The sequence below is a fragment of the Ochotona curzoniae genome, unplaced genomic scaffold (genome assembly GCF_017591425.1).
Source record: "Ochotona curzoniae isolate NIBS_2020 unplaced genomic scaffold, NIBS_Ocur_1.0 contig_2754, whole genome shotgun sequence".
NCBI lineage: Eukaryota > Metazoa > Chordata > Mammalia > Lagomorpha > Ochotonidae > Ochotona > Ochotona curzoniae.
Window position 1 is genome coordinate 34,893,289 of NW_024465582.1, and position 23,601 is coordinate 34,916,889.

Genomic DNA, 23,601 nt, shown 5'->3' on the forward strand with positions numbered 1-23,601 from the left:
GAACCCTAACCAAGAAAAGAGAGAAGACAGAACAGGTCAACCAACCATCTCAGCTATATCTTGGCAACGAAATACGGGGCAAACAGAGACTCTATGCTGGACTATGGCAATCAATGGATTCTTCAAGGACCTCATAGTGCTTGGAGTGGCAAGATTGGCAGCGATTCATAACTGTTGAAATATCAAAACCACTTGAGCAAGAACCTCAGAGCATACCCTACATCCTGGACCTGGGGAGGGTGGGAAATTGGGTAGGCCTTCTCCCTTAATACCCTCCTTTAAGCATGAAGGAAACAATATGGAAAAAATAATAGTCTTATCCACTTTCCTGTAGCCCTTGAACCTTTTTACCTAATTAGCTGTAAGACTGTCAAAATAAAAAAAAAATAATAAAAAAAGAAAATATTTAAAGCTAGATTTAAAAAAAAGAAAGAAAGCCCTCCCAATCAAGAAAAGTCCTGAACCAGATGCCTTCACTGCTGAATTCTACCAAATGTTTCAAAAGGAATTTTGCCCAATCCTCCACAATATTTTCCAAACAATAGAAACAAAGGGCAATTCTTCCAAAATCTTCCTATGAAGCCAACACCACCTTAATACCAAAACCAGAAAGAGAAAAAACAGAGAAAGAACTACAGACCGATCAATATCCTTGATGAATACAGATACAACATATTAGCAAATATTAGCCAACAGGATCCAACAGTACATCAGGCAGATCATTCACCCAGACCAGGTAGGAATCATCCCAGGCATGCAGGGATGGTTCAACATTCGCAAATGAATAAATGTGACACATCACATCAATAAAATAAAAAATTAAAACCATATGATCATCTCAATAGATGCAGAGAAGGTATTTCACAAAATCCAACACCACTTCATGTTAAAAACTCTAAGCAAGACAGGTAGAGAAAGAACATTCTACAACACAATCAAAGCAATTTATGAAAAACCCAATGCCAGCATCATTCTAAATGGGGAAAGACTGGAAGCCATTCCACTGAAATCTGGAACTAAACAGGGATGTCCACTGTCACCACTATTCTTCAAGATAGTATTGGAAGTCCTAGCAGAGCTATTGGGCAAGAAAAAAGAATTAAAGGAATCCAAATTGGAAATGAGGAACTGAAAGTATCTCTATTTGTAGACGACATGATTCTCTACATAGGAGAACCAAAAAACTTGTTCAAGACACTACTGGAACCCATAAGAGACTTTGGCAGAGTAGCAGGATACAAAATTAACTAACACAAATCGATGGCACTAGTGTACACAAATAATTCCATGGATGAGAAAGAAATTGTAAGTACAGTGCCTTCTGAAATAGTGGAGAAGAATCTTAAATCCTCGGAATTCAGGTAATTAAACATATAGAAGACCTCTATGATGAAAACTACAAAACATTTAAAAAGGAAATAGAAGAAGATATTGAAAAATGCAGAAACTTACCATATTCCTGGACTGACAGGATCAACATCAAAATGTCCATATAACCAAAAGTAATATACGCAATCCCAATCAAAATCACAACAAAAGTCTTTTCAGAAATAGAAAGATGATACAAAAGTTCATCTGGAAACACAAGAGACCATGAATAGCCAAAGCTATCCTGAAGAATAAAAATCAAGCTGGAGGAATCACAATTTCAGACCTCAAGAAATACTATAGAGTAGTGGTCATCAAAACACTCTGGTACTGGTACAGAAACAGAGATGAAGATCAATGGAACAGAATAGAAACATCAGAAGGGAGCCCACACACGTATAGACAACTGATCTTTGACAAGAAAACTGAAAACAATCCAGGGGAAAAGCCTGGTCTACTCAACAATGCTGTTGGACAACTAGATAGCAGCTTGCAGAATGAAGAAGCAAGACCCACCCATGTGATACAAAGATCAGCTCTAAATGGTTCAAGGACCTGAATCTACACTCAGAAACCATCAAACTATTAAATTAAAACATAGAAAATACTCTCCAGGAAATAAAAATGGGGAAAGTCTTCTTAGAAATGACGCCAAAAGCACAGGCAGTAAAAGCCAAAATGACCAAATGGAACTACATCAAACTAAAAAGCTTCTTTCTGTACAGCAAAGGAAACAATTAACAAAGTGAAGAAGCAACCAACAGAAAGGGAGAAAATTTTTGCACACTACATAAGCGATAGGGGACTAATATCCAGGATTTGAAAGAGCTTCAGTAACCCAGGAACAGTAAAAAGAAACAACTCTGAAAAAAATGGGCAAAGGAAATGAACTGACATTTTTCAAAAGAACAAATTCAAATGGTTAACAGACATCAAAATATATGAAAAGATGCTCAGGCTCCCTAGCCATCAGGGAAATGCAAATGAAAATCACATTAAAGGGCCTGGCGGCGTGGCCTAGTGGCTAAAGTCCTCACCTTGGACGTGCTGGGATCCTATATGGGCGCCGGTTCTAATCCCAGCAGCTCCACTTCCCATCCAGCTCCCTGCTTGTGGCCTGGGAAGGCAGTCAAGGACAGCCCAAAGCTTTGTGACCCTGCACCCGTGTGGGATACCTGGAAGAAGTTCCTGGATCCTGGCTTTGGATCGGCATAGTATTGGCCATTGCGCTCACTTGGGGAGTGAATCATCAGACGGAAGATCTTCCTCTCTATCCCTCCTCCTCTTTGTATATCTGACTTTCCAATAAATAAATAAATCTTAAAAATAAAAAAAAGAAAATCACATATAGGTACCACCTACTCTATTCAGTTTAGCCTACATTCAGAACTCAACTAACAACACCTGCTGGTATGGATGTGTGGAGAAAGGTACCCTCTTTCACTGATGGTGGGAGTGCAGGCTAGTACAAACAATATGGAAATCAGTATGGAGAGTAATTGAAAAATTGCAAATAAGCCTGCCATATGACCCAACTATTCCACTCCTACAAATATAAACAAAGGAAATTAAAACTGCATGAGAAGGGGATCTGTAATACTATATTTACAGTAACACAATCTACACTAGCAAAGACATAGAAACAACCCAGATACCCATCCAAAGAGGAGTGGTTAAAGAAACTGTGGTACATCTACTCCATGGAATATTATTCAGGCATTAGAAAGAATAAAATTGGGCCTGGCGCAATAGCATAATGGTTAAGGTCCTCACCTTGAACGCGCCAGTATCCAATATGGGTGCTGGTTCTAATCCCAGCAGCTCCACTTCCCATCCAGCTCCCTGGCTTGTGGCCTGGGAAAGCAGTCAAGGACGGCCAAAGGCCATGGGACCCTGCACCCACATAGGAGACCCGGAAAGAAGTTCCTGGATCCTGGCTTTGGATTGGTGCAACATCGACCGTTGCGCTTACTTGGGGAGTGAATCATTGGATGGAAGATCTTCCTCTCTGTGTCTCCTCCTCTCTGTACATCTGCCTTTCTAATAAAATAAATAAATCTTAAAAAAAAATAAAATTATACCCTTTGCAACTAGATGGTCCCAACTAGAGACCATTATTCTCAGTGACATAAGTCAATCCCAAAAAGACAAATACATGTTCCCTCTAACATAAGAAAACCATCATGCAAACTGGAACGCACAGTGATGGAGCAACGGAGACCACCATATCCAGATGTGAGGACACAATGCAAAATGAATCCCCACTTCCAAACAAAAGATGGACTCCCAATGCAAGCACTGGACATATGTCTGACATTGACTGTACCAGCAATGCCTGGGCACACTTAAATAGCAAACTGATGGAACTGCAACTCTTCATGAAGGAATGTACAGTTACGACAATATGGGAAAAATCAGTTGGGAATGGGAATTGGGAAGAGGAAAATCCCAGATTATATAAAATTGTATGATAAAATTCAAAATTTAAAATAAAAAAAATTTTTAAAATTTTCTTCAAATATGTCTCCATTTGTTGTCTCTACGATACCATCTTAAGAAACTAATAAGATTTTTATTTCTTGGACCCAGTACAGTAGCCTAGCGGCTCAAGTCCTTGCATTGAATATGCCAGGATCCCATATGGACACTGGTTCTAGTCGTGGCAGCTCCACTTTCCATCCAGTTCCCTGTTTGTTGTCTGGGAAAGCAGTCGAGGATGATCCAAAGCCTTGGGACCCTGCACCCACATGGGAGACATGGAAGAGGCTCCAGGCTCCTGGTTTCGGATTGGCACAGCTCCAGCCATTGCTGCCACTTGGGGAGTGAATCAACAGAGAGGAAGTCTCTCCTCCTTTCTGTATATCTGCCTGTTCAATAAAAAAATAAATCTTTTAAAAATCTATTTTTTTTAAAAAAAAGATTTTTATTTCTTGTCTTTAAAATCTTTTTATCTGGATTGGCACTGAACACAACAGGTTGAGCTACTACATATAATACTGGCATCCTGTTATCAGAGCACGAGTTCCTGTACCAGCTACGATGCTTCTGATCAGCTGTATGGCAGCAGATGATGCCAGGGACTGGGCTGCTGATATCTCCCCTGGGAGAATTCAATGTGATTTTTTGCTCCTAGATTGGATCTGGCCAAACCTGGAATTGGAGACCCTGGGGTCTTGGTGGGAGTGAACTGGAGAATGGGTCTTTTTGTTCATTTCACTTTCTCAATGAGTGCTTGCATATTCTGTGAATTTGCATGTCGAATTACCACAGAACTAGGAAACATTAGGTAAAAGAAAATTCAACTCCATGATATGGATCCCTTTAATGACCTGCATTATTTTTGTGTTTCAGAGACTTTGACTATATTAAGAATTTAAATTTTTCAATCTTATAACTAGAACATAAATGTTCTTTCTAATCTTGTAAATGTCACCCCCAGTTCACTAAACAGGCAACATTAGTGTGTCTGTGGACAAATACACCGCTTGTGATACATTTGAAAATTTTAGTATTACAACTGCTTATCAAAGAGCAGAAAGCCTGCGCTGAACTTTCATTGGGCTTATTTAGTAGATAATGTAAAAAAATAAGCATTAGCTAAAATTGGGCTATAATGGCATTAGGTTTATGCTTTTGGACATGTGACATTCCATGTTTCATTTATTCCCCAAAAACGTTTGTGGAAACATTGGGAATCATCCTCATGTTGACCGTTCAGTAGGATTGCTATATGCAGGTTTGGCACTGATTAGGTTCTCAGATTTCAGTTTATATTTTAAAAACTAGGAATGTTGATTAGCATATGTTAATTTTTATCATTCTTTCTAGTTTATGTTTTATGGATTACCCCATGATTATCCACACATGATTATCAAAGCATTTTCTTAATGGTATATATATGCAGGTGTTCTGGGTATGGATATGCATGAGCCAATGCTGACAGATAATATTTAAAATGAAACTATAGGGCCCAGCGTGGCGGCATAGTGGTTAAAGTCCTCACCTTGCTCACGCTGGAATTCCATATGAGCACCGGTTCTAATCCTGGCAGCCCTACTTCCCATCCAGCTTCTTGCCTGTAGCCTGGGAAGGCCGTCAAGGATGGCCCAAAGCCTTCGGACCCCACACCCATGTCGGGGACCCAGAAGAAACTCCTGATTCCTGGCTTAGAATCAGCTCAGCTCCGACCACTATGGCTACTTAGGGAGTGAACCAGTGGATGGAACATCTTTTTCTGTCTCGCCTTAATTCTCTAAATCTAATTTTTTTGTTGAAAATAAATGTCTTTTTTTAAAAATTTTTTAAAGATTTATTTTTATTATTTTTATTATTGGAAAGGCAGATATACAGAGAGGAGGAGAGACAGAGAGAAAGATCTTCCATCCGTTGATTCACTCCCCAAGTGAGCACAACGGCCAATGCTATGCCAAGCCGAAGCCAGGAGCCTCTTCCGGGTCTCCCACGCGGGTGCAGGGTCCCAAAGCTTTGGGCCGTCCTCGACTGCTTTCCCGGGCCACAGGCAGGGAGCTGGAAGGGAAGTTGGGCTGCCAGGATAGAACCGGCGCCCATATGGGATCCCGGGGGCGTGCAAGGCGAGGACCTTAACCACTGCGCCACTGCGCCGGGCCCGAAAATAAATGTCTTTAAAAAAAAAAAAAACACAAGAAAAGAATTACCTGAATTCAAGGTACATAATCTAGTCTACTTTCTGATGGCAACCAAAGCACACCTTTATTTGTAACTACACTTCCTATATCCAATGAGAAAGAAAACCCACCACTGTGAGAGAAATCAAAGGTTAATAAGCAACCTAAGCACTGATCTCCATGTCCCAGAAAATAATAAACCAAGTCTAGGAATAGTGAAAGGAAATTCCAAATAAAGATTAGTGAAGAAATGAATAAACTATACTAAGCAATAGCAAAGAGAAAGGAAACACTCATTTTTTGAAAAGCCAAATTAATGAACTTTTAGCTAGATCGAAAAAAAAAGCAGACTCAAGTACATAAAATCAAAAAGAAAGGGAATGTATGAAAATTGCTATCACAGAAGTACAGTGGACCGGGGCTGTCTGTGACAGAGTAGATTCTGCCTGTGATATGACCACCCCATGGGGACACCGCTTCAAGTCCTAGCTGCTTCATTTCTGATCCAGCTCCGTGCTAATGCACGTGGGAATGCAGAGGATGTCCCAGGTACTTGAGTCCTTGTACTGAAGTGGGAGAACTGGAAGAAGCCACTGACTCCTGGCTGCAACCTGGTCCTGCTTTAGCCATGGTGGTCACTTGGAGAGGGATAAAGCAGATGGGATTCTCTTTAATTCTCCCTCTTTCTCTATGACTCTGCCTTCCATATAGATAAAATAAGTCTTCACTGACAAAAAAAAAATACAACAGATCACTAGGGACTACTAACACTAGTTATAAACAAACAACTTGTTATAAATGGTTAATTTCTCAATACTAGCTTACCAAACTAAATCAGGAAGACATTAAAAATCCAATAAGGTCCAAACATAGTATTCTAGTGGCTAAAATCCTTGCCTTGCATGCACTGGGATCTCATTTGGGTACCAGTTTAAGTCCCGGATGCACCATTTTCCAACCACGTCCATGCCTGTGGTCAGGCACAGCAGTAGAAGATAGCCCAAAGCCTTGGGACACTGAATTTGCAGAGAGACCTAGAAGAAGTTTCTGCCTTCAGATCAGCTCATTTCTGGCTATTGTGGACACCTGAGGAGTGTATCAGTGGATGGAAGATCTTTGTCTCTTCTTTTCTCTGCAAATGTGTATTTCCAATAAAAATAAATAAATCTAAAAAAAAAAAATACCTTAGGGCCCGGCATGATAGCCCAATGGTTCTTTTGCATGTGCCAGGATTCCAAATGGGTGCTGGTTCTAATTCCTTCTGCTGCACTTCGCATCTACCTCCGTGCCTGTGGCCAGGGAAAGCAGTAGAAAATGGCCCAAAGCCTTGGGACACTGCAGGGAGATCGGGAAGAGGCTCCTGGCTCTGGATTGGCTCAGTTCCACCAGCTGTGATCATTGAGGCCACATGGGGAGTGAACCAGTGGATGCAAGATCTTTCTCTCTGTATCTCTCTCTGCATATCTGCCTTTCAAAATAAAAATAATCTTAAAAAAAAAACCCTGACAAAACCAATAGTAACAATGTTGAATCATTAATAAAAATTGCAAGCAAGAAGTCAATACCAGGTGTCTTTACTACTAAATTCTACCAAATTAACACCAAAGTTTCTACAATTCCTATAAAAAGTTGAAAGGGAGAAAACAGTTCCAAACTTATCCTGATCCCAACAATATTTAGATTTCAAAACTGGACTGAATCAGCAGTTGGGATATCTTAACCTACATCTGACTGAATTTTTACATTGAAAAACACAATGGGATTGTTCAGTAAAAATGCAATTTCCATTGCTACACAATTTATCTTCTGTATATTTCTTAATATTTCTTTTGAAATAACTTTTCATACCCCAGAAATCTACTTAAAAATATCACATCAGTACACCTGATAAAAATAAAAGTAAGATTGTTAGCATAATACACGTAAAATGAATCCAACATACCAATACACTCATATGATAATCAAACTGAACCTAACCCAAAGAGTAGAAAATGAGGCAACAAACGAAAATCAGCAAACCAAATATTTCACATAAGCAGGATGAAGGATAAGTATCATTAAAATCTTACAGACAATATTCAACAAAGTTCTCCATTTATCTTATTATAACATACATACTTACATATAAGTTTAGCAAACCTAGAAATATTTAGATATACTTCAATATACCTCAAATGAGGTTAATTTCCTCTAAGATATGCAACTAAATAATAGTGCCAACTTTTTACTGTTATTCAATTTAATATTTTCCCAACGGAAGTAAACAAAGGAAGGAAATAAAAGGCACAGAAATAGGAATGCAGATACTCAATTGTGCTTGCTCCCCTGATTTTAATAATAAAACCTAATGAATGCCAAGACTGCATTCAGTCACTAACAAAAATAAAATATTGTTATCTGCTGCAAAATAGATGAAACTGGATATGAAAATAAATCTAACATGTTAATATATATATATATATATATCTCTTAAGAACTCACAGGTGCAAACTTAGAGTGGTGATTTTTACAGGTTGGGAAGAGTGAGGCCTGGGGAAAGGAAGGAGGTAGAACAGCTAGCAAAGAAAGTGAGACAGAAGGAACAAGATCCAGTGTTCCATCCCAGTGCTTATGCAGGACACTGGAACGGAGGATTGGGTGTGCTGTAAAAACAAAGATAAATGGAAAGCCTGGCCCCCTGCTTTACTCAGTTTGTGCTGTATATATACTCAAATGCTGCACTGTACCTTAAAATAGTATTCAAGTTCACGCTGATCAGAATTCACTCGAATTTCTAAAAATCAGAATCATCCCTTCAAACATTGAGCTATCTAAAAACACTAAATAGTCCCAATATACACAGTATAAAATTCAGTTACTGCTTTTTAAATTGCTTATTGTATTTTTAAAAAAATATTTATTTAGTTACAACACCCATTGGTTCGCATGGAAGACAAGGCTGGATACAGAACTGACCCACCAATTGTTAACAACCAGCACGTGTATAAGCTGATTGGGGCGATGGACGGTACAGGATCCTGTACTGGCAAGCACACACAAGAATCAGGTGTGGGATCACAGCACACGAAGTTTCTTTGAAGATCCCTCCAACTGAACCGCTGATCTCAGAACCCCAACCATGAAGAGACTATGTCAGCCAGTGGATTCTGAATAGATTTCATTGCGATTGGAATGACAAGACTGGCAGCAATTCAGAACTACTGAACTATCAAAACTGCTTGAGCAGGTCCCTTGGAGCATGTCTCATATCGGGGACCTGGGATGGGTGGGAGACTGGGTGCGGCTTTTCCCTTTGTTTCTCCCCTGACCCCAGATACAGGGGGGAAAAATTATATTAGTGTAGAAACAATGGTATTACCCACTTTCCTGTAGCCCTTGACCCTTTGTACCCTAAACAGCTAAGTAATATTATCATAATAATAAATAAAAATTAAGGCCCGGCGGCATGGCCTAGCAGCTAAAGTCCTTGTCTTGAATGTGCCAGGATCCCATATGGATGCTGGTTCTGATCCCAGCAGCTCCACTTCCCATCCAGCTCCCTGCTTGTGGCCTGGGAAGGCAATCAAGGACAGCCCAAGACTTTGGGACCCTGCACCCGAGTGGGATACCCAGAAGAAAGTTCCTGGATCCTGGCTTTGGATCAGCATAGCATCGGCCATTGTGCTCACTTGGGGAGTGAATCATCAGACGGAAGATCTTCTCTGTCTCTCCTCCTCTCTGTATATCTGACTTTCCAATAAATAAATAAATCTTTTAAAACAATAATAATAAATAAATAAAAATTTTTAAAATGTGTATTTATTTAGTTGCACTGGAAATTCAGATTTTAGGAGAGGAGAGACAAAGATCTCCCATCTGCTGGTCCACTCCCACAACAGCTGGAGACAATCTGCTATTAAGGCAGGAGCCAAGAGATTCTTCAGTGTCTCCCATGTAGGTGCAGGGTCCCAAGGCTTTGGGCCTTCCTCTGCTGCTTTCCCAGGCCACAAGCAGGGAGCTGGATAGGAAATGGAGCAGCTGGAACAAGAACAGCTGCCCTTCCGGGATCCTGGCGGAGGCAAGCTGAGAACTTTATAGCTACCATGCCAGGCCCCTCCTAATTCTTTAAAAACAATTTATTTATTTGCTTAAGTGTGAGAATTACAGTACAAGAGTCAAAGACAGAAAGACTAAGATCTCCCCTCCACTTGTTTGCTCCCCCATGGCCACAAAGATCAGCAAGGTCCAGTCAAAACCAGGGGCCTGGAATTCCATTCAGATCCTCCACATGGGTACAAGGAATGGGTACACACAATGCCCAAGGAATCGGAACATTTTCTGCTATCTTCCAAGCACAGTAGCAGGGAACTAGATCAGAAAGCGAACATCAGAGTTTCACCGGTCCTTATGTAGAACGCTGGCACTGCATGTAGCAATAAAACATGTCACCTCATAACATCCATCACAAGGATTATTTAAGTACACACAACCTTGTAATCAAAAGTCAGGCTCGCTTTTTTCATTGAACCTCTTGCACATGATTTACAATGATGTTACCTGGCATTTTGTACATGCATCTGCTGGAAAACTAACCTGGAATCTAGATGGAAAGAGAATTACACTGCTTTACTTAAAATGTCTATTCACTTGAAAAGGAAGAATGACAGAAATATAGATGTTTCATTCACTGGTTTAATTCTGAATGCCTTTCCCGGCTGTGGCTGTGTCACACAGACTCCAGGTTCCCTTCTTGCATCTCACATGTGGGTGGGAGATATGCAAGCACTTTTGCCACCACCAGACGCTGCTCAGATGCATTAGGAGGAAGCTGGTTTGAAGGGGCAGAGTAGCCAGGACTTCAGTGAGATGTACTGAAATAAGATGCATTCATTCTACCGCTCCCATACCCTACTTATGCTGTTTTATTCATTTTAATATCCCTGCAAAATTACACTTAAGGTATTCAAAATCGAATTAATTCATCTTAGTTAACAACAGCAACCAAAAAAAAAACCCAAAAACCAAAAAAACCTAAGACCAATGAAACAAAAAAAAAATCAAAACCCAAAAAAAACCATGCTGAGTAAACGTTTAGGCTAGTAGGTAAGGAACGTCTATCTTACATTGCAGTGCCTGGGTTCCACTCCTAGTTCTGATCTTGATTCCAGTTTCTGTGACACGGCCGACCTTGGGACGCAGAGGTGATGGCTTAAGGCACTGGAGTTCTGCTACTCACAGAAAAACCTGCCTTGAGTTCTCAACTCCCAGCTTTAGTCCTGTTCCATACTTTGCAGGTGCGGGAATCTGAGAAGTAAATCAGTGAACCAGATTTCTGATGTTTCTCACATTCTGTTAAACAAATAAAAGAGAAATTATTAAAAAAAATACAATGTGATTTTGGATGTCAGGTCATTGAAAGCATGCTTGACATCAAATGATGGTACAAACATTCACTTTGTCCAGTTCCATACCATTTAATATATACATCTTTATTAAAAATGAAACTGCCAATTATGAACAAAAATGTTACAACTTACAATAACTAAAAGAAATGATAGACAGTATATACAAGATAGGTGAAAAAAATTGGGACAAGAACATACCTGACCTTCTCAAGAAACGGAGCAGGATTATTTATAATTGGGTTTAGATCATTGACAAATGTACATTACAGGCTCTAACGAAACTATACAAACAAAATTTAGTAGACACAATCTTGATATCTTAATAAAAAAAAAATGAAATACAATCCCGTAAGATGCTCAGTTAAAATGAGGATGTGTGGGCATCTGGGAAAGTGGTTGAGAAACTGCTAGGAGACCGTCACTCTACACTGGACCTGCTGCTAATGCACTCAATGGAAGCAGGCAGGAAATTTCTCAAGAATGTGAATCTTTGTCCTTGCTGTCATGGAGACAAATTTTAGCTCCTGGCTCCTGTTTGGCCAGGCCTTGTCACAATCTTACAGCAATTTAAAGAGTTAACTAGCAGAAGGTAGATCACTCTGTCTCTGAATGTTATAAATGAAATACAGGAATAAAAAAAAAATTAGTTTTAAAAAATGATGACAAAAGGAAGTCAGGTGAAAACCAGAGTTGGCATGTTTGATGCAGCTTTTCACACACAATTGGGAGGACCACATGTTTCTTCCCAGTGGCTCTAAATAGAGCAGTGAATTATGTAAAGGAAAATTTTACAGAACTGCAAGGGAAGGTACACACTGACTGGCAGTAATCAGGACAAGTTAATGCTGCAGTGTCAGTGCCCAGCCAGGGGTGGCCACTACTCAGCAGTGTGATCATCATTAGTACTATGTGAAGAAAATAAAGTCACATCAATCCTAGAGAATCACAAACTAAAGAAATGCACAGGGAGGAAATGTTTAGACTCCAGTTCTTCTAACCTACAAACACCTCGTACAGCATCAGAATTTGTCCACAATTCATAACCTAAGAAGTATTGTCCTATATGTAAAACACTTGCCATGAATTAGTACATGAGAAATAGAAAGAAAAAGACTGCCATCAGTATGAAAAGCTAAGGTAAAAGCCAGCATTGTGCTATAATACGCAATATCTCATACGGAAACAGCTGTTCCACTTCCAACCCAACTGCCTTGTTAATCACCTGGCAAGAGCAGTGCAACATCATCTAAGAGCCTGGGCCCTGATCACCCACACAGAAGACCTGGAGGAAGCTACAGGCTCCAGGACTCAACTGGGTCCAGTGCTGCTCAATTGGGCCATCTAGCAAGTGAGCCAGTGGACTGAGGGTGTCTGTCTCTTTTACTTTCTAACTGTCCCTTGAAAAGAAACAAATGTAGATTTTTAAGGTTTATTCATTTATTTGAAAGGTAGAGAAAAACGAGAGATGCTCCATCTGCTGGTTTACTCCATATGGGGTAGCAATTACTGAACCCGGGCCAAAGAAATTAGAGCTTCCTCTGGTGTCCTAAGGGAACAGGGACCCAAGCACCTGGGACACCTCAGACTGCTTTCCCAGATGTATTAGTGAGGGGCAGAATTGTAGGTGAAGTGGCCAGAACTTGAACTGGCACCCATAGCAGGTAGCAGCTTGATTAGGTGTGCTACCACATTACCAGAGAAACAAATTTTAAACAATCAAAAAAATCAATCATCACAAAAACCCAGACTAAGTCAGCTCTAGGGACAGAGGTAAAAGAGAGCAAGACCTGAACTGAAAAAGGCTTTTTTCTCACTTAGGCAAATCAGTTTATATTGTGCATAATATTACAAACATAACAGAAAATGATGGCATTAAGAATTTGTTATCTTTCTCTGAGACCACTGAAAAACTCAAGCTGCATGTAAGACAATAAAGATGTAACATCCAACTCATGGCACACTATTCCTTCATTACTGAGCAAACATAAAAGCACAAGGACATGACAGACAATGAGCTCTGGGAAGCAGCCTGCTTGCACTTCACAGGGAGATGCACTCAGCAGCTTACCCACATTCCCAGGCCTTGGGGATCACTCTCGCTGAGGACACAGTGCCCAGGGAACTCATCTCACTGATTGAAGGAATCTTATGGAGCCAGAAATGTGACATTGTGAATCTGGGAACTCCTCACAGCCTAGACTGTCTCCTCCCTGTCTTACTTCACTTCTACAACCACACATCCAAAACCAAGTGAAGGTGGTGACCACTGGGATTCTCTTTGATCACTTCTAACACCACATGTGTTATGTTGGTTTAATAACAATTTACCACCAACATCTAATGACAAAGCAATTCAGTTCTATCAGCATCTAGAATTAGTTGAGGCCTCAGGGTGAAAGCCCAAACACTAGACACAGGAACAGGTTAATGTTGGTGGATGGCAAGTCTCAACTGTCTGTTTTTTGTGCCCTTTAAGCAGTTAGGTAGGGATCTCACCCAAAGCCATCTCTTTGTAACAGAAGCTTATCTAGGGTCTGGTAGAGGCTTGTAACAAAAAAAATCAGGGCGACTCTTTTATCCAAGTAAATTCCCTGGGTCTTAAGATCCTTGGCCCAGAGAGTAAGCACAAATGATACTTTTTATTAAACCAGTCAAATACACTCACACATGCACACACCACTCTATCACCAGAATTGGACCACTGCAAATATTCTCTGAAATAATTTATGAAACCAGTCACAAATACACTCACAAATTTACAAGTGTTTTAGTCCACCACCATTTTTTATTCACCAAGATTCTTTGTTGGTGCACATTATCCGGTGACGGAAACAACTTGTGATGCAAAATTAAACTGTTGTATGCCCCAAGCACATTATCCTAGGATTTGGCTGAGCCTTTGCCAACATTTTCCTTCCAAGGTGAGGCTGAGAGAACCCAAAGTTTATCAATCATCGCTGCACTGCCCCTTACATATCAGCTTCTAATTAAATGATATTAATATGTCACCAAGGAATGGGACTGTGGATGGGTAAACAAAATACTAATTCTCCAAGGAGTTAGCTTTATAAAATAGATGGAACACAGTGGATGCCCTCCGGTTTTAGGGCATCAGCTGCCACTCTGAATGGCAACCCTCAATCTACTACTATCTGTTAGGCGAATGAGGGAGTCAGGGTAAATTAGTTATGTTTGTTCCAAAGAGTTTTGAACTCAGCAAAATCAAAAACGTGTACTGAGGACCATGTATAAATGTTTCAAGGGAGGATCACAAACTGAGGACATTCTGATAAAATGTCTGCACTTGAGTTAGATAAAAGGAGATGCACTAAGAACTTTTGAAGCTTAACTTAGTTTTGTATATTTACTGTGCTGAGGGATAAAGGCACACCTCTTCATCCACTGTCTCACTTCCCTCATGCCTGCAACTGACAAGGCTGAAGCCACAAGACAGAAAGGAAATTGAGATTTTCACACTGGTACCCAAGCCATTGTCTGCTGCCTCCAAGCCTGGGCATTAGCTGCACACTGCAGCTGCACAGAGATGAAACCCAGGCATTCTGACACAGACACAGGAGTGCACATTTGTCATCTGAACTACTGTCACACACACACACACACACACTCACAAAGCAATGATTTCTTCCTGTGGTGTATCAAGGGGGCATTCACTGCTTTTCTCTCATGCCTATTGTTCACAGAAAAGAGTCCTTTTAAAGAGCTAAGAGTTGCTTTTTTTTTTTTTTTCTTAAAGCAGACAATTTACCGAAGCTGAATGAATTGTATCTTGGGGCATATAGTGGATAGTGTTGTGATTTCTCAGAGCAGAAGGCAGCACTTGGCATTGAGGTAAGAGACTGGCCATCTAGGGATTTATTCCCTGCCTTAATACTCTCTGCTGAACCTGACTTCTCCCTCGAAAATTCTTGGGGACATCTAGTCCCAATTATGAGAACTTAAGCAGTGGGGACAGGTGGCACCATATCAGAAGCCATCAGGAGAAATCAGTTTAGTCAACTGTGGCCTGAACTGCTTCTTCTTCCGGTCCCCTACAGAAGGCCCTTCAGGTTAGTCCCTGCTGCGCCCCCTTGACTTGTCTACAAGCTCGCTGTGCCACCCCAGGCCTCTGCCAAGCACAACGCCACCACCAGATGCTGCCCCCAACCTGGGAGGAAACTGTGAGGTCAACAGGACTGTTCTAACTGCTGGAGTCTGAGCTGTTCTGATATCAGCAACCAGAAAACTGCCCCACACCCTCAGGAGGAGCTACACCGAGGACTGAGCTGGGGGCTGGAGATGCTGTCTCTCAACGAGAAAAAAAAAAAAAATTAAACCGGGCCATAGTCAAATAAATAAATAATAAATAAATAAATAAATGAAAATGAGGGCCCCGCACGGTATTTTAACGGTGAAAGCCTTGCATGCACCGCGATCCCATGCAGACACCAGACCACGTCCCGGCTGCTCCACTTCCCATAAAACTCCCTGCTTGTGGTCTGGGAAAACATTAGAGCACAGCCCAGGGCCTTGGGACCCTGCACCCACCCAAGGCCGCGTGTGAGACGCGGAAAAAGATCCCGGCTCCTGGCCTCAGATCGGGTCAGCTCCAGCCATTGCGGCCTCTTGGGGACTGAATCAGCGGATGGAAAATCTTTATGTCCGATTCTCCGTAAAGCTGACTTTCCAATTTAAACAAACAAACAAACAAAAAAAAACCCGTCCCATCTTTAAGAGAAAACAACAATTAAATAAAGAAAATGATTCAATCAGGAAGCTTGAACATGAAGTCCAATTTTCCCTGATCACTCTCCGCCCCCCGCCCCCTCACTGCACAGTTTGGAAAGCGGGAGTCCTAAGGTTCAGGGTCAGTGCTGCAGAGTCCCGGCCCCTGGCCCCCGCCCGCCCCGGGCCGCGGAGATGCGCTCACACACTCACCCTTCCCGCCTGCTGACCAGTCGGGTGTCCTCCAGAGGCTCCTGCGGGGAGGGAGCTCACAGGGCAGCGCTGGCTCAGCCACCTGGGCCTTCCCGGGGAACGACCAGGGACGCGGCTATGGCGGCTGCAGAAAGGAACACCCCGTATTTCCTGGGCGCGCACAGACCTTGAGTACGTATGGCGTCAGAGGACGCACAGCCAATCAGAATTGCACTGGGCAAGAGGGCGGACACTTGGGTTTCTGGAGGGCGGGGGAGTAGGGGGCGGGGCTTCACCTGAGGTCTGAAGCGCCCTCATCTCCTGCAGCTTGAGCCTTCCAACAGCAGGGGACGCTGTCACCGCACAGATAAGTCCTGCTGCTATCTTATTTGTAATCCTGTTAAAGTCTGGAATCTCCCAAAATGTGTGACAATCCCCAAAATGAGTTACAATTCACCGAATATTCAATAGATTCTGGGACTTGTATTGGCTTTTTACCGTTTTGGTCATGTGGCTTTTTAATATACAGAACTGAAGAATATATGAAAATACTGTATAAATTAATATTTTCCATCTCATTTCTCTTACTGATGTCCATTTTGTGGTCTGCATTTTGTGTTTTAATATTGTTCATATGTTTCTTTAATAAGAGATCTTGCTTATTCTCCCATGTTAAATTTGGTTTTCCATTCTGTTTTATTATCTCTATACATATTAGGATCATTAGTACAAATTGATAGTTCTGCTGTTTAAAACTTGACCTGTATGCATACAATTTCCTTTTTGTGTTTAATTCCCTGATTACATACACATTTTGTGAAGCGCGATGTTTCTGTTCCTGGAAGTGATTGTTTATGTCGCACTTCTCCTTCTTGATGGCTTTGATTGATATTTAAAGATGTATTTATTTATTGCAAGATTTATTTATTTATGCAGCTCAGAGAGAGAAGAACACAAAGATCTCTCATCTGCTGATTCATTCTCCAAGTGGTCACAAGATCCAGAGTTGAACTTCACTGAAGCCAGGGAACTCTTCTTGGTCTCCCATGCTGGTGTAGGGTCCCAAGGATTTGGACCATTCTCTACCTCTTTCCGTGGCCATAAACAGGGAGCTGGAAGGGAAGTGGCACCAGCAGGACATGAACTGGCACCTATGTTTGATCCCAGCTTCTGCAAGGTGAGCCACTGAGCCATCACACCAGAACCCTAATTCTTATTAAGGTTGTTAAAGAATTACTTCAGTCATTGATCTTTCAGTGTACTTGAGGCTATAAATGGGTTCTACTAGATCCTCTCCCATTGTGTTGGTTTATGTGGCATGTTTTATAGTCCTTCCTGGGTTTCAGAAACATATACTAACAAGCCTTGTCTGCCTCCACATATCTCCAGCCTCATGAGCCTGTGGTTATGTCTGGTTTTGTATATCTCTAATTTTCTGCCTGGGACTACAGGTTACCTGCAGTTTCAACACCTAAGGTGAACAGGACCCATGTTCTTCCTTGCATTGTGTCATTTTAAATATGTATCATTTAAAAACAGATCATAAAAACCATTATTCCTTGTGCCTCCAGAATAAGCCAGCTGCATGTAAGCATTATTATTCATCATAATCAGTAATTAATACTTAGAGAGTCCATATTTATGGATAAATTTCTAATTACCCTTTCATTATAACCATCTTATAAATTAAAGTATCAATCTCTTCACCAGTTATTTTTTTTAAATTCTTTCTTTCTTTCTTTCAAACATGAGACATGCAGCAAAACATCTTCAATCTCTTGATTCACTCTCTAGATGGCCTTAATAGCTAGGGTAGAACCATCCCAAAGACAGGAGCCAGGAGCATATTCCAGGTATACTTTGGGGTGCAGAGTCTCAAGGACCTAAGTCCATTCATTAAAAGAAAGGCAGCTTTACAGAGAGAATGAGAGGCCGCAATGACCAGAACTGAGCTGAACCGAATCCAAGAGCTTCCTTGGAATCTCCCATGTGGGTACAGGGTATCATAAACTTGGGCCATCTTCACTTCTTTCCTAGGCCATAAGCAGGGGGTCAAAGAAGTGGATAAGCTAGGACATGAACAAGTGCCTATATGGGATGCCGGGACTTGAAAGGTGGAGAATTAACCTGTTGAGCCAAGGTTGCTGACACATGGCAAACAAATCTTGTGTGAATGTTGTGTGTTTTGTATTTACAGTAAAACCAAAGGATGTAAGTACCTACTGAACTAGTTAGAAACTCCTTTTCCTGAGATAAATTCCCTTCTTTTTAATAACACTGTATCTTATAAACTGATGGCATATTATGCACATGTTTTGTTTTTCTTCCTGTTGTTGGGATTTGTTTTTGTTTTTGTGGCTTTTCACTTGGGAGGATTTATAGTGACTATGTAGTGGAGACTGACATGTCCAGATGTAAGGATATAGTGCAGTGTGCATCTCTACTTTTGGATTGAGGATGGAGACCCAGTGAAACTGCTGAATGTGTCTTGACAATGTGATGCTGGACACATCATGCCTGCAATGATGGACTTATGACTGTTTATAAAGAACTAAGCTGTTGTAATGATATTGGAGATCTCAGTGGTGGGAGGGAATTAGGAAAGGGGATTGGGGAAATCCCAGGGCCTATGGAATTGTATCATGAAATGATAATAAAAAATGGGAGAAATAACAACATTTTGAAAAAGCAAAGAAAGAAAAATGTTGGTGAAAACAAAATACCAGAAGGTGTAGCATTTTGTACTTCCACAACTCTGTTCATAGAAATAACTTCAGAAACAATATGTGTCTTGACCTGGTTGTGCTTACACTGAGTTTAAATATTTGGGACAAGGATATTTGCTCAGATGCATAGCATTTATATAGTTTATGTGTTCTAAAAGAAAGTAAGCATGTATTGTAAATACATATCAAATAGTATATGGATTACAGGGCTTGATATAAATTTGCCTACCATACTAGTTACTTTAGAACTCATTCTCTTTATGTTTACTTTGGCGTGCCTAATGTAAATCAAGTCCTGGGAACAGGCAACAGTCACTGATCTCACAAAAGAAATGGGATGTAACAGTCACTATCAAATGGGAAAACCAATTTGATTTCTTGAACTAACTTCAGTAACAACAGGTATTTCAACTGTTGCATGAGAATAATGAAAGTAGCATGGGTACTGAAATGCTCCTTGAATGAATCAATTGTGATCAATACACTTTGAGCTCCCAGAAAAGCAAATGTTTTATGCTCCTACTAAACATGTTACAAACTACTTTTCTTAACATACACTTCTTTTCAATAAAAATTTCAATAAAATTAAGGTCCTATCCCTTATCATATTTGTAAGGTGACTGCATACGTATTACATTATCTGTATTATATTACATTATTGTATTCTATGTATTATATATTACAACTGTGAAATGAAAGCTATGGGAATACATTGCATACCAGAAGGTGCAACATTCATATTCTAGATTCAGAAGAACTCTACTCTTGGAAATAACTTCAGAAACAATCAGTTGTTGAACAGATTCCATCTATCAGCTTGAAACTTTGGGAAAAGGAATGTTGCTGAGGTACATGGCATTCATGAGAGATGTGTGTGAGAACAGGGGTGAAACCTATGCAGTAAATGCATACAAAATTGGTTTTTCATTCCATGGCTTCTTAGAACTTTGTCTTCAACAATGGAAACATGTTAGAATTTGTGGGAAGTCCTGCAGTTGGGGCAGATGGCACAAGGGTGTAAGAAATATAGCTCACCAGTTAGCAAGGATACAAGGGGTTTCTGCCTGCATGGCAAGGCCAGAAAGAAACTCTCTAATCACCTCATTGCTGCCTCATCCCATTGAATGGATGCTTGATCACCTGCCTGATATTTCATGCAATTTTTTTTCTTTTCTTTTTCTTTGTGACAATCTTTACATAGTTAATTAGGGTAAAAAGATTCAAGGGCTATAGGAAAGTGGGTAAGACTATTATTTCCATATTGTTTCCTTCATGGTTAAAGGTGGGTATTAAGGAAGAAGGCCCACCCAATTTCCCACCCTCCCCAGGTCCTGGATGTAGGGTATGCTCTGAGGTTCTTGCTCAAGTGGTTTTGATATTTGAACAGTTATGAATCACCGCCAGACTTGCTACTCCAAGCACTATGAGGTCCTTGAAGAATCCACTGATTGACATAGTCCATCATAGAGTCTCTGTTTGCCCCGTATTTCGCTGCCAACATATAGCTGAGATGGTTGGTTGACCTGTTCTGTCTTCTCTCTTTTCTTGGTTAGGGACTAGAACCAGTACTCATATGGGATCCTGGTGCGTGCAAGTCTAGGGCTTTAGCTGCTAGGTTACTTGGCTGGGAAAATTGTAGTGTTAGGAGTGAGCTAGAATTAAACACTGGGCTAGTTCTACAGCTAGCACTAGGAATAGGGCTGGAGTTAAGGCAAGTGTTAATTTAGAGAGTAAGGTTAAATTAGAGTTAGAAATAGAGTGACAATTAGTATTACTCTTAGGGTTAAGGTTAGTGTTAGAATTAAGGCTACAATTTGGTATTACTCTTAGGGTTGGGTTAACGTTAGAGCAGGTTTGGGTTAGGAAGAGGATTAGGACTAGAGTTAGGACTATGGCTATGATTAGTGTTCATGTTATGGTTAATGTTAGGGATAGCTCAATGGTTATAGTTATAGAAAGGTTTGCATAAGGACTAGGGCAAAGGTTAGTGTAAGGATTTAGAGCTAGGATAATGATTTCAGTTAGGACTACAGTTGGTATTAGTGTGAGGGTTAAGGTTACAGTTAGGGTTAATGTTAGGGGAAGTGTCAGGGTTAAGACAGGATGAGGAAGGGTCATGTTTTAACATTCATTTGATATTAGATTTAGAGCTAGGGTTAGAGTTAAGTGCTTAGGGTTAGGGCAGGGTTAGGGTTTTAGTTAGGGCATGATTATTATTAGGTTTAGGATTAGAATTAGAACTTGGGTTGAAATGAGCTACAGTAGGGTTACAGTTGAATATAGGATTAAAGTTAGGACTAGGACAAGGGTTAGGATTGGAGTTAGGACTAGATTTAGAATCAGTGCTAGATTTACAATTAGGAGTCAGGTTTGGGTTAGCATTGGGGCTGTGGTTAACACTCACACTAGAGCTAGATGAGAATTAGGATTATGGTTGTGGCTAACCCTAAGTATAGACAGTAACAATTCCATGAATTAACCCTAGCCTTAACTCTAACCCCAGCCTTAAACTATCCTAACCCTATCCCCACTGCCAGCCCTAACCCTAAACTGAGTGACAGCCTTAGCATTACTCCTAATCCTAACCCTGACTATAACACTAACTCAGTTTCTTGACTTTTCATAGCTGTAATCATCAGCCTAGCTGTAGGCCTAATCCTAATGCTAACCTTGACTTTAGCCTAAACTTCAACCTGATCTAGCCGTAATCTTAACTCTAATACTAACCATAATCGTAACCCTTGTTCTAATCTTGGCCCTCACCCGACTCTTAGAATAAACTTAGCCTTAATCAGAACACTAACCCTGAAATAACTAATCAAAATGCAAATCTAGCCCCAGTCCTAATACTAACCCTAGCCATTAAATCTAGCTGTGACACAACTCAAACCCTCGCCATTATCCTAACCCTAAACCTAGCCCTAGCACTAACCCAATCCTTTACATAAGGCCTAGCACTAATACTAATTACAACCTACATCACACCCAAATCCAGAAATGATGATTATGCCTAGTCCTTGCCCTAATCCTAACCCTCATGCCGATACTAGCTCTAGGTTTAACCCCAACATAAATGCAATTCTAACCCTAACTCCCTAAGCCAAAGTCCTAATCCTGACTCCAACCCTAACACAAATGTAGTCATCACTGGAATACTAAGCCTAGCCCTAAACTGAACCTTACCCTAGCTATACTTCTAAACCTAATCCTAATGCTAATTCTAGTCATCACCCTATCTATAACACTAAACCAAAATCCAACTGTAGCCAAAACCTTATCATAAGCCTAACACTAGAGTTTGATGTAACCTTAATCCTAGCAAAAAAAATTCGCTCTAGCATTAGCCCTCAATCTAACATTAACTCCAACTCTAAGCATAATTCTAGCATTGACTATAACCTAACCAAAATAGTAAAATTAGTGGAAAATATCTTAATCCTAAATGTAGCCATGGCTTTAATCCTAATGTTAACTATAAACTTAGCTCTATTCTAATGCCACACAGCACTTTTCCTAACTTTAATAACTCTCAGTCTAACACTAACCTAAAACTAGGTATGCACCAGAAATTTAACCTAAACTCTACATCTAGCCTTAATCTAAACACTACTCTGTCCCTAACACTAATCCCAATCCTACCACATACAATAACACTAATCCCAGGACTGTATCTAATCCTGTTTGTAAGTCTAACCCTAACCATAAGGCTAATCATAACTCCATTCTCAATCCTAACAGTAACCTCACTACAAATCTAAACTTAACAAATGCCAAAACCCTAATCCTAGCTATATTAATCTTAAATATAGCTCTTATCCCATTGAGAAACCAAATCATAAGTCTAAATTTAACCCTAACAATAAATTTAGCCCTAACCCAAAACCTAGGCTTTGGGCTAACCACAACACCATCCCTTGATATAATGAGAACCTGAAATCTCACACTGCACACATCCACATCATTAAACCTAACCATCACCCAGAATTGACCTCTTTTACAATATGATGACCCTATTGCATGACACTGTATTCTATTCAGGAAACCTCGCTGAGAGATGTGATAGGGAATATGATGTGATCTGCCTGTGGAAATCAGCTTGACTTGGCTATTCTATATGACACACGTTTTTCAAAATACCACCTCCAATGGAAAACTAAGATCACTTTGGCTCCTTGGAAATATACAACTATTCTAATTGATGGAAAATGGAAAGGTTTTCATAGTACCAGTGTTTAAAAAAAGCCATAGGGTTCACTACATTTTCAGCAGATTAGTGCACTCACACTCAAGGGACACCCAGCCCCATACACTCGTGATCTGCTGGCTTCCACGGAGGCTCAACATCCTCCCTGCCAGGGCCTGTGGGGAGAAAAAAACACAGAAAGCAGAGCCACTCACCACCTTTCTCCACCACTCAGGAGAGCAAGTTTGTTCTGGAATGCTGAGGCTGCAGGATTCTGGGCTGTTATGACCTGGTAGCTGTTGATTGGACAGCTTGTATGGCCATGCAACACTGTGAGGTCCAAGAGACGCAGCCAATCAGAATGCTCCCTATCATCAGGA

General features: G+C 40.6%; 1 long non-coding RNA gene across 1 annotated transcript; it reads right to left on the reverse strand.

Annotated features, from left to right (window-relative positions):
• Positions 1-10,676: 10,676 nt before the first annotated feature.
• On the reverse strand, positions 10,677-16,474 carry LOC121154598. Its single transcript, XR_005883564.1, has 2 exons — positions 16,334-16,474; positions 10,677-11,342 (listed from the first exon to the last, which is right to left on the reverse strand). It is a non-coding gene; the product is annotated as an uncharacterized LOC121154598 (long non-coding RNA).
• Positions 16,475-23,601: the final 7,127 nt, after the last annotated feature.